The 11,410-nt window shown below is 38.3% G+C and overlaps 2 non-coding genes across 2 annotated transcripts; both read left to right on the forward strand.

Annotated features, from left to right (window-relative positions):
* Positions 1-911: 911 nt before the first annotated feature.
* Positions 912-1,020, forward strand: LOC112767581 (small nucleolar RNA R71). Its single transcript, XR_003185023.1, has one exon. It is a non-coding gene; the product is annotated as a small nucleolar RNA R71 (small nucleolar RNA).
* Positions 1,021-10,293: 9,273 nt separating this feature from the next.
* On the forward strand, positions 10,294-10,401 carry LOC112767679 (small nucleolar RNA R71). The gene has a single exon (XR_003185120.1). It is a non-coding gene; the product is annotated as a small nucleolar RNA R71 (small nucleolar RNA).
* Positions 10,402-11,410: the final 1,009 nt, after the last annotated feature.

Genomic DNA, 11,410 nt, shown 5'->3' on the forward strand with positions numbered 1-11,410 from the left:
GTTTAGTGGAATCTCTATGGTCTCTGTATAAGCCTCAGATTCCTTTAGTTCCTCAATAGGGAACTCCTTAGTGGCCAATGAACGTCCATTGAGGTCTTCCTCACTGGTATTCACTGCCTCTTCCTCCTCTGTGCATTCAGCCATGTTAGGTATATTGATGGCCTTGCACTCTCTCTTTGGATTCTCTTCTGTATTGCTTGGGAGAGTACTAGGAGGGATTTCAGTAACTCTTTTACTTAGTTGACCCACTTGTGCCTCCAAATTTCTGATGGAGGACCTTGTTTCAGTCATGAAACTGTGAGTGGTCTTACTTAGATCAGAGATTATGGTTGCTAAGTCAGAGAGGCTTTGCTTAGAATTCTTTATCTGTTGCTCAGAAGATGATGGAAAAGGCTTGCTATTGCCAAACCTATTCCTCCCACCATTATTATTGTTGAAGCCTTGATTAAGCTTCTGCTGATCCTTCCATGAGAAATTAGGATGATTCCTCCATGAAGGATTATAGGTGTTTCCATAGGATTCTCCCATGTAATTCACCTCTTCCATTGCAGGATTCTCAGGGTCATAAGCTTCTTCTTCAGAGGAAGCTTCTTTAGTACTGCCGGATGCAGCTTGCATTCCAGTCAAACTCTGAGAAATCATATTGACTTGCTGAGTCAATATTTTATTTTGAGCCAATATTAAATTCAGAGTATCAATCTCAAGAACTCCTTTCTTCTGAGTCATCCCATTATTCAAAGGATTTCTTTCAGAAGTGTACATGAACTGGTTATTTGCAACCATTTCAATGAGTTCCTGAGCTTCTGCAGGCGTCTTCTTTAGATGAAGAGATCCATTAGCTGAGTGATCCAATGACATCTTGGACAATTTAGACAGACCATCATAGAATATACATAAGATGCTCCATTCTGAAATCATGTCAGAAGGACACTTTCTGATCAATTGCTTGTATCTTTCCCAAGCTTCATAGAGGGATTCACCTTCCTTCTGTCTAAAGGTTTGGACTTCCACTCTAAGCTTGCTCAACTTTTGAGGTGAAAAGAATTTGGCCAAGAAAGAATTGACCAACTTTTCCCAAGAGTTCAGGCTTTCTTTAGGTTGTGAGTCTAACCATATCCTAACCCTGTCTCTTGCAGCAAAGGGGAAAAGCATAAGTCTGTAGACCTCGGGATTAACCCCATTGGTCTTGACAATGTCACAGATTTGCAAGAATTCAGCTAAGAACTGATGAGGATCTTCCAATGGAAGTCCATGAAACTTGCAGTTCTGCTGCATTAGAGAAACTAATTGAGGCTTAAGCTCAAAGTTGTTTGCTCCAATTGCAGGAATTGAGATGCTTCTTTCATAGAAGTCAGAAGTGGGTGCAGTAACGTCACCAAGCATCTTCCTTGCATCTCCACCATTGTTGTTATTTTCGGCTGCCATAACTTCTTCTTTTTCGAAAATTTCTGTTAGGTCCTATCCAGAGTGTTGTGCTTTAGCTTCTCTTAGCTTCCTCTTCAGAGTCCTTTCAGGTTCAGGATCAGCTTCAACAAGAATGTTCTTATCCTTGTTCCTGCTCATATGAAAAAGAAGAGAACAAAAAAGAATAGGAATCTTCTATGTCACAGTATAGAGATTCCTTTATATGAGTAGAAGAATAGAAGAAATAGAATGAAGAAGGGAGGAGAAGAATTCGAACACAGAGAGAGGGAGAGGGTTCAAATTATAAGAAGAAGAGAAGTGTTAGTAAATAAATAAAATAAATAGAAAGAGATGAGAGAGAGAAGAAATTCGAAATTTAATTTAAAAGAAGGGAAAAAATATTTTTGTTTTTATTTTAATTATTAGTTAGAATTCGAATTTAAGAAGAAAAATAAAATAAAAATAGAATTTAAAACAATTAGTCAAAGAATTTTGGAAAAAAGGGTTTTTGAAAATTAGAGAGAGAGAAAAGTAGTTAGGTGGTTTTGAAAAAGATAAGAAATAGTAAACTTTTAAAATCAAACAAAAAGTCAAGTAGTTAATTGAAAAAAGATTTGAAAATCAATTTTGAAAAGATATGATTGAAAATCATTTTGAAAAATATTTGAAAAAGAAATTAAAAAGATTTGATTTTTGAAATTAAAGTTGATTACTTGACTAACAAGAAAATAAAAGATATGATTCTAGAATTTAAAGATTGATCCTTTCTTAATAGGCAAGTAACAACTTGAAAATTTTGAATCAAAATATTAATTGTTAGCAATAAATTCGAAAATATGAAACAAAAATAAGAAAAAGATTTTGAAAATCAATTTTGAAATTTTTGAAAATATTAAGAAGAAAAATGAAAAAGATTTGAAAAGATAGAATTTTTAAATTGAAATTTTGGCTTGACTAACAAGAAACAACCAAATTTTGAAAATTTATGACTAAATCAATTCAAAATTTCAAAAATTATGAGTAAAATAAGGAAAAGATATTATTTTTTATTTTTGAATTAATGAAGAGAGAGAAAAACAAAACAATGACACAAAACATAAGAAATTAAGATCAAAACTAATAATGCATGCAAGAACACTTTGAATGTCAAGATGAACACCAAGAACACTTTGAAGATCATGATGAACATCAAGAACATATTTTTGAAAATTTTTAAGAAAAGAAAAATATGCCAGACACCAAACTTAAAAATTTTTAAACTTTAGACACTAATAATTCGAAAATACATATGAAAAACAAGAAAAGACACAAAACAAGAAAAATTAAAGATCAAACAAAGAAAATCATCAAGAAAAACTTGAAGATCATGAAAGAACACATACATGAATTTTCGAAAATTTAAAGAAAAATTAAAAAGATGCAATTGACACCAAACTTAAAATTTGACACTAAACTCAAACAAGAAACACAAAATTTTTGGTTTTTTTTATGGTTTTATTAATTTTTTTTGTATTTTTCGAAAATTATTTTAGAAAAGGAAAATAAAGAAATTCAAAATTTTTAATAAGAATTCCAGGATTCCTGTAATGTTAGTCTAAAGTTTCGGTCCAAAAGATTAGACATGGCCAATGGCTAGCCAAGCTTCAGCATAGAGTTATGAATGAGAATCCAAAGGCTCATGCAATGTGATTCTAAAGCTCCGGTCCAAAAGATTTAGCATGGCCAAGTGGCCAGCCAAGCTTTAACATAACACATACAAGCATGTCCTTTTTACAATAGAAGGTAGAAACCTTAGTCCAAAAGATTAGACATGGCTTAACAGCCAGCTAGGTTTCACCATATCTCATGAAGCTCTAGAATTCGTTCTTAAAAACTCTGAAGAACATAAAAAATTTTTTGAAAATTTTTATGAATTTTTCGAAAACTAATTTTTTTTGTATTTTTTTCGAAAATAAAAATAAAAAGCTTAAACATAAAATAAAATTACCTAATCTAAGCAACAAGATGAACCGTCAGTTGTCCAAACTCGAACAATCCCCGGCAACGGCGCCAAAAACTTGGTGCAAGGAATTGTGATTCACACTTTTCACATCTCCGCACAACTAACGAGCAAGTGCACTGGGTCGTCCAAGTAATAAACCTTACGTGAGTAAGGGTCGATCCCACGGAGTTTGTCGGCTTGAAGCAAGCTATGGTCATCTTGTAAATCTCAGTCAGGCGGATTGAAATGGTTATGAGGTTTTGATAATTAAAATATAAATAAAACATAAAATAAAATAAAGTTACTTATGTAATTCATTGGTGGGAATTTTAGATAAGCGTCTGAAGATGCTTTGTTTCTTCTGAACCTCTGCTTTCCTATTGCCTTCTTCCAACCATGCGTGCTCCTTTCCATGGCAAGCTGTAAGATCCTCTCAGTGAAAGTGGTCCTCTACGGTTTCTGCACGACTAATTGGTACGCGGAATCGTGATTACACTTTAATTATGTAAAATTCATTGCTCTTTCTTTCCCTGGAAATGGCGCCAAAAACATGATGCCAAGACCATGGTTCACAACTCCGTGTAACTAACCAGCAAGTGCACTGGGTCGTCCAAGTAATACCTTACGTGAGTAAGGGTCGAATCCCACGGAGATTGTTGGTATGAAGCAAGCTATAGTCACCTTGTAAATCTCAGTTAGGCAGATATAAAACAGTTATGGAGTTTTCGAATAATAATTAATAGAATAGGGATAGAGATACTTATGTAAATCATTGGTGAGAATTTCAGATAAGCGAATAGAGATGCTTTCGTTCCTCTGAACCTCTGCTTTCCTGCTGTCTTCATCCAATCAGTCTTACTCCTTTCCATGGCTGGCTTTATGCAAGGGCATCACCGCTGTCAGTGGCTACATCCCCTCCTCTCAGTGAAAAATATGCTCACATGCTCTGTCACAGCACGGCTAATCATCTGTCGGTTCTCGATCATGCTGGAATAGGATTCACCCTCCTTTTGCGTTTGTCACTAACGCCCAGCACTCGCGAGTTTGAAGCTCGTCACAGTCATTCAATCATTGAATCCTACTCGGAATACCACAGACAAGGTTTAGACTTTCCGGATTCTCTTGAATGCCGCCATCATTCTAGCTTACACCACGAAGATTCCGATTAAGAGATCTAAGAGATACTCATTCAGTCGAAGGTAGAATGGAAGTGGTTGTCAGGCACGCGTTCATAGGGAATGATGATGATTGTCACGTTCATCACATTCAGATTGAAGTACGAATGAATATCTTAGAAGCGAAATAAGATGAATTGAATAGAAAACAGTAGTACTTTGCATTAATCTTTGTGGAACAGCAGAGCTCCACACCTTAATCTATGGAGTGTAGAAACTATACCGTTAAAAATACATAAGTGAAAGGTCCAGGCATGGCCGAGAGGCCAGCCCTCAAATGTGATCTAAGATAGCATACAACTGATCAAAGATGTCTAATACAATAGTAAAAGGTCCTATTTATAATAAACTAGCTACTAGGGTTTACATGAGTAAGTAATTGATGCATAAATTCACTTCCGGGGCCCACTTGGTGTGTGCTTGGGCTGAGCTTGAGTGTTGCACGTGTAGAGGTCCTTCTTGGAGTTGAACGCCAGCTTTTGTGCCAGTTTGGGCGTTCAACTCTGGTTTTGGCTCCTTTTCTGGCGCTGGACGCCAGATTTGGGTAGAAAGCTGGCGTTGAACGCCAGTTTACATCGTCTATTCTTGGCCAAAGTATGGACTATTATACATTTCTGGAAAGCCCTAGATGTCTACTTTCCAACGCAATTGGAAGCGCGCCATTTCGAGTTCTGTAGCTCCAGAAAATCCACTTTGAGTGCAGGGAGGTCAGAATCCAACAGCATCAGCAGTCCTTTTTCAACCTCTGAATCTGATTTCTGCTCAAGTCCCTCAATTTCAGTCAGAAAATAACTGAAATCACAGAAAAACACACAATCTCATAGTAAAGTCCAGAAATGTGAATTTAACATAAAAACTAATGAAAACATCCCTAAAAGTAACTAGATCCTACTAAAAATATATTAAAAACAATGTCAAAAAGCGTATAAATTATCCGCTCATCACAACACCAAACTTAAATTGTTGCTTGTCCCCAAGCAATTGAAAATCAAATAGGATAAAAAGAAGAGAATATACTACAAATTCCAAATTATCAATGAAACATAGCTTCAATCATATGAGCGGGACTTATAGCTTTTTGGCTCTTGAATAGTTTTGGCATCTCACTTTATCCATTGAGGTTCAGAATGATTGGCATCTATAGGAACTTCAGATTTCGAATAGTGTTATTGACTCTCCTAGTTCAGTATGATGATTATTGAACACAGCTTCTTTATGAGTCTTGGCCGTGGCCCTAAGCACTTTGTTTTCCAGTATTACCACCGGATACATAAATGCCACAGACACATAATTGGGTGAACCTTTTCAGATTGTGACTCAGCTTTGCTAAAGTCCCCAATTAGAGGTGTCCAGGGTTCTTAAGCACACTCTTTGTTTTTGCTTTGGACCTTGACTTTAACCGCTCAGTCTCAAGTTTTCACTTGACACCTACACGCCACAAGCACATGGTTAGGGACAGCTTGGTTTAGCCGCTTAGACCAGGATTTTATTCCTTTAGGCCCTCCTATCCACTGATGCTCAAAGCCTTGGAATCCTTTTTATTTCCCTTGCCTTTTGGTTTTAAGGGTTATTGGCTTTTTCTGCTTGCTTTTTCTTTTTCTTTCTATTTTTTTTCGCCTATTTTTTTTTCCTGCAAGCTTTGTTCTTTGCTGCTTTTTCTTGCTTCAAGAATCATTTTTATGATTTTTCAGATTATCAAATAACATGTCTCCTAGTCATCATTCTTTCAAGAGCCAACATATTTAACATTCTTAAACAACAACTTCAAAAGACATATGCACTGTTCAAGCATTCATTCAGAAAACAAGAAGCATTGTCACCACATCAATATAATTAAACTAAGTTCAAGGATAAATTTGAAACTCATGTACTTCTTGTTCTTTTGATTTAAAACATTTTTCATTTAAGAGAGGTGATGGATTCATAGGACATTCATAACTTTAAGACATAGTTACTAACTACTAATGATCATGTAATGAAGACACAAACATAGATAAGTATATAACATAGAAAACGAAAAACAGAAGAAATAAGAACAAGGAATGAATCCACCTTAGTGATGGTGGCGTTTCCTTCTTGAGGAACCAATGATGTCCTTGAGCTCTTCTATGTCTCTTCCTTGTCTTTGTTGCTCCTCCCTCATTGCTTTTTGATCTTCTCTTATTTCGTGAAGCATGATGGAGTGCTCTTGATGTTCCACCCTTAGTTGTCCCATATTGGAACTCAATTCTCCTAGGGAGGTGTTGATTTGCTCCCAATAGTTTTGTGGAGGAAAGTGCATTTGAGGCATCTCCGGGATCTCATGGTGATGAGCTTCATACGCCTCTTGAGCTCAATGAATGGGCTCTCTTGCTTGCTCCATCTTTTTCTTAGTGATGGGCTTGTCCTCTTTAATGAGGATATCTCCCTCTATGTCAATCCCAGCCGAATTGCATAGGTGGCAAATGAGGTGAGGAAAGGCTAACCTTGCCATGGTGGAGGACTTGTCAGCCACCTTGTAGAGTTCTTGAGGTATAATCTCATGAACTTCCACCTCTTCTCCAATCATGATGCTATGGATCATGATGGCCCGGTCTATAGTAACTTTAGACTGGTTGCTAGTGGGAATGATTGAGCATTGAATAAACTCCAACCATCCTCTAGCTATAGGCTTGAGGTCCAATCTTCTTAGTTGAACCGGCTTGCCTTTGGAGTCAATCTTCCATTGAGCTCCTTCTACACATATGTCCATAAGGACTTGGTCCAACCTTTGATCAAAGTTGACTCTCCTTGTGTAGGGGCGTGCGTTCTCTTCCATGTTTGGCAAGTTGAACGTCAACCTCACATTCTCCGGACTAAAATCTAAGTATTTCCCCCGAACCATTGTAACATAGTTCTTTGGATCTGGGTTCTTACTTTGATCATGGTTCTTGATGATCCATGCATTAGCATAGAACTCTTGAACCATTAGGATGCCGACTTGTTGGATGGGATTTGTTAGAACTTCCCAACCTCTTCTTTGAATTTCATGTCGAATCTCCGGATACTCATTTCTTTTGAGTTTGAAAGGGACCTCAGGGATCACCTTCTTCTTGGCCACAACATCATAGAGGTGGTCTTGATGGGCTTTGGAGATGAACCTTTCCATCTCCCATGACTCGGATGTGGAAGCTTTTGTCTTCCCTTTCCCCTTTCTAGAGGATTCTCCGGTCTTAGGTGCCATCAATGGTAATGGAAAAACAAAAAGCTTATGCTTTTACCACACCAAACTTAGAATTTTGCTCGCCCTCGAGCAATAGAAGAATGAATAGATGAAGAAGAAGAAGAAATAGAGGAGAGGGGGGTGGGAAGTGTTTCGGCCAAGAAGGGTGTAGAGGGGTGTGTTGTGTGAGTTTGATAAAGAATGGAGGGCTTTATATAGGAAAGGGAGAGGGGAAAAGGTGTCGGCCATATGGGTGGGTTTGGGTGGGAAATTGGTTTTGAATTTTGAAGGTAGGTGGAGTTTATGAGGTAGGTTTATGGGGAAGAGTGGATGGATGTGAGTGGTGAGAAGAAGTGAGTGGAGGTAGATGGGGATCCTGTGGGATCCACAGATCCTGAGTGGATCCTGTGGGGTCCACAGATCCTGAGGTGTTCAAGGATTTACATCCCTGCACCCATTAGGCATGTAAAAATGCCTTTGCACACAACTCTGGGCGTTCAGCGCCAGGTTGGTGGCCATTTTGGGCGTTCAACGCCCATTTGTGTGCCATTTCTGGCGTTGAACGCCAGAACCATGCCTGTTCTGGCGTTCAGCGCCCAGAAGCTGCCCATTTTGGGCGTTCAGCGCCAGAACCATGCTCTGTTCTGGCGCTGAACGCCAGACAGATGCTCCTCCAGGGTGTGATTTTTCTTCAGCTGTTTTTGATTCCGTTTTCAATTTTTATATTCATTTTGTGACTCCACATGATCATGAACCTATAAAGACATATAAATAAGAAAAATATAGTTAGATAAATAAAAATTGGGTTGCCTCCCAACAAGCGCTTCTTTAATGTCAATAGCTTGACAGTGGGCTCTCATGGAGCCTCACAGATGTGCAGAGCTTTGTTGAGACTCTCCAACACCAAACTTAGAGTTTGGATATGGGAGTTCAACACCAAACTTAGAGTTTGGTTGTGGCCTCCCAACACCAAACTTAGAGTTTGACTGTGGGGGCTCTGGTTGACTCTGCTTTGAGAGAAGCTTTTTCTGCTTCCTCTCCATGGTTGCAGAGGGAGATCCTTGAGTTTTAAACACAAGGGAGTCCTTATTCCATTGAAGGACTATTTCACCTCTGTCAACATCAATCACAGCTCTTGCTGCGGCCAGGAAAGGTCTTCCTAGGATGATGGATTCATCCTCTTCCTTTCCAGTATCCAGGACTATGAAATCAGCAGGGATGTAAAGGCCTTCAACGTTTACTAACACGTCCTCTACTTGTCCATAAGCCTGTTTTCTTGAACTGTCTGCCATCTCTAATGAGATTTTAGCAGCTTGCACCCCATAGATTCCCAGTTTCTCTATTACAGAGAAGGGCATGAGGTTTATTCCTGAACCAAGGTCACACAAAGCCTTAAAGATCATGGTGCCTATGGTACAAGGTATTATGAACTTTCCAGGATCCTGTCTCTTCTGAGGCAATGTCAGTTGATCCAGATCACTTAGTTCATTGATGAACAAGGGAAGTTCAACTTCCCAAGTATCAATGCCAAATAATTTGGCATTTAGCTTCATGATTGCACCAAGAAACTTGGCAGTTTGCTCTTTAGTAACATCCTCATTCTCTTCAGAAGAGGAATACTCATCAGAGCTCATGAAGGGCATAAGGAGGTTCAATGGAATCTCTATGGTCTCTTGCAGAGTCTCAGATTCCTTTGGTTCCTCAGAGGGAAGCTCCTTATTGGTCACTGGACGTCCCAGGAGGTCTTCCTCCTTGGGATTCACGTTCTCCTCTCCCTCATTGGGTTCGGCCATTTTGCTTATGTCAATGGCCTTGCACTCTCCTTTTGGATTCTCTTCTGTATTGCTTGGGAGAGTACTGGGATGGATTTCAGTGATCCTTTTACTCAGCTGGCCCACTTGTGCTTCCAAATTTCTAATGGAAGACCTTGTTTCATTCATGAAGCTCACAGTGGCCTTGGATAGATCAGAGACTAGATTTGCTAAATTAGAAGCATTTTGTTCAGAGTTTTCTGTCTGTTGCTGAGTGGATGATGGAAAAGGTTTATTATTGTTAAACCTGTTTCTTCCACCATTATTAAAGCCTTGTTGAGGCTTTTGATCCTTCCATGAGAAATTTGGATGATTTCTCCATGATGAGTTATAGGTGTTTCCATAAGGTTCACCTAAGTAATTCACCTCTGCTATTGCAGGGTTCTCAGGATCATAAGCTTCTTCTTCATAAGAAGCCTCTTGAGTACTGTTGGATGCAGCTTGCATTCCATGCAGACTCTGAGAGATCATATTGACTTGCTGAGTCAATATTTTATTCTGAGCCAATATGGCATTCAGAGTATCAACTTCAAGAACTCCCTTCTTCATAGGCGTCCCATTACTCACAGGATTCCTTTCAGAAGTGTACATGAACTGGTTATTAGCAACCATGTCAATGAGTTCTTGAGCTTCTGCAGGCGTTTTCTTTAGGTGAATGGATCCACCTGCAGAAGTGTCCAGTGACATTTTTGATAGCTCAGATAAACCATCATAGAATATATTCAGGATGGTCCATTCTGAAAGCATGTCAGAAGGACACTTTTTGGTCAACTGTTTGTATCTTTCCCAAGCTTCATAGAGGGATTCACCTTCTTTCTGTCTGAAGGTTTGAACATCAGCTCTAAGCTTGCTCAGCTTTTGAGGAGGAAAGTACTTGGCTAAGAAAGCCGTGACCAGCTTATCCCAAGAGTTCAGGCTGTCTTTGGGTTGAGAATCCAACCATAATCTAGCTCTGTCTCTTACAGCAAAGGGGAAAAGCATGAGCCTGTAGACTTCAGGATCTACTCCATTAGTCTTAACAGTATCACATATCTGCAAGAATTCAGTTAAGAACTGAAAAGGATCTTCAGATGGAAGTCCGTGAAACTTGCAGTTCTGCTGCATCAGAGAAACTAATTGAGGTTTCAGCTCAAAGTTGTTTGCTCCAATGGCAGGAATGGAGATGCTTCTTCCATGTAAATTGGAATTAGGTGCAGTAAAGTCACCAAGCATCTTCCTTACATTATTATTATTTTCGGCTGCCATCTCCTCTTCCTGTTCAAAAATTTCTGAAAGGTTATCTCTGGATTGTTGTATTTTAGCTTCTCTTAGTTTCCTTTTCAGAGTCCTTTCAGGTTCTGGATCTGCTTCCACAAGAATGTTCTTATCCTTGCTCCTGCTCATATGACAAAGAAGAGGGCACAGAAAAATAATAATAATAATAGAGATCCTTTATACCACAGTATAGGGATCCCTGTGTGAGTAGAAGAAGAGGGGGAGACAAAGAATGTAATGTAATGGAAGAAACACAACTGTGAGGAGGGTTGAGATGTGAGATGAGATGTTAGTATTTTTCGAAATTTTTTTTTTAAAATCAAAAATAAAAATAAGAATAATTAGTTAATTAAAAAGAAATTTTTGAAAAAGAGGGAAGATATTTTCGAAAATTAGAGAGAGAGAGAGTTAGTTAGGTAGTTTTGAAAAAGTTAAGAAACAAACAAAAAGTTAGTTAGTTAGTTGAAACAAATTTTGAAAAGATAAGAAGTTAGGCGATTAGAAAAGATATTTTGAAACCAACTTTTTGAAAAAGGTAAAATGAGAAGATATTTTTGAAAAGATATGATAGAAATTAGTTTTTGAAAAAGATTTGATTTTTAAA

The sequence above is a fragment of the Arachis hypogaea genome, chromosome 17 (assembly GCF_003086295.3).
Source record: "Arachis hypogaea cultivar Tifrunner chromosome 17, arahy.Tifrunner.gnm2.J5K5, whole genome shotgun sequence".
NCBI classification, from domain to species: Eukaryota; Viridiplantae; Streptophyta; class Magnoliopsida; order Fabales; family Fabaceae; genus Arachis; species Arachis hypogaea.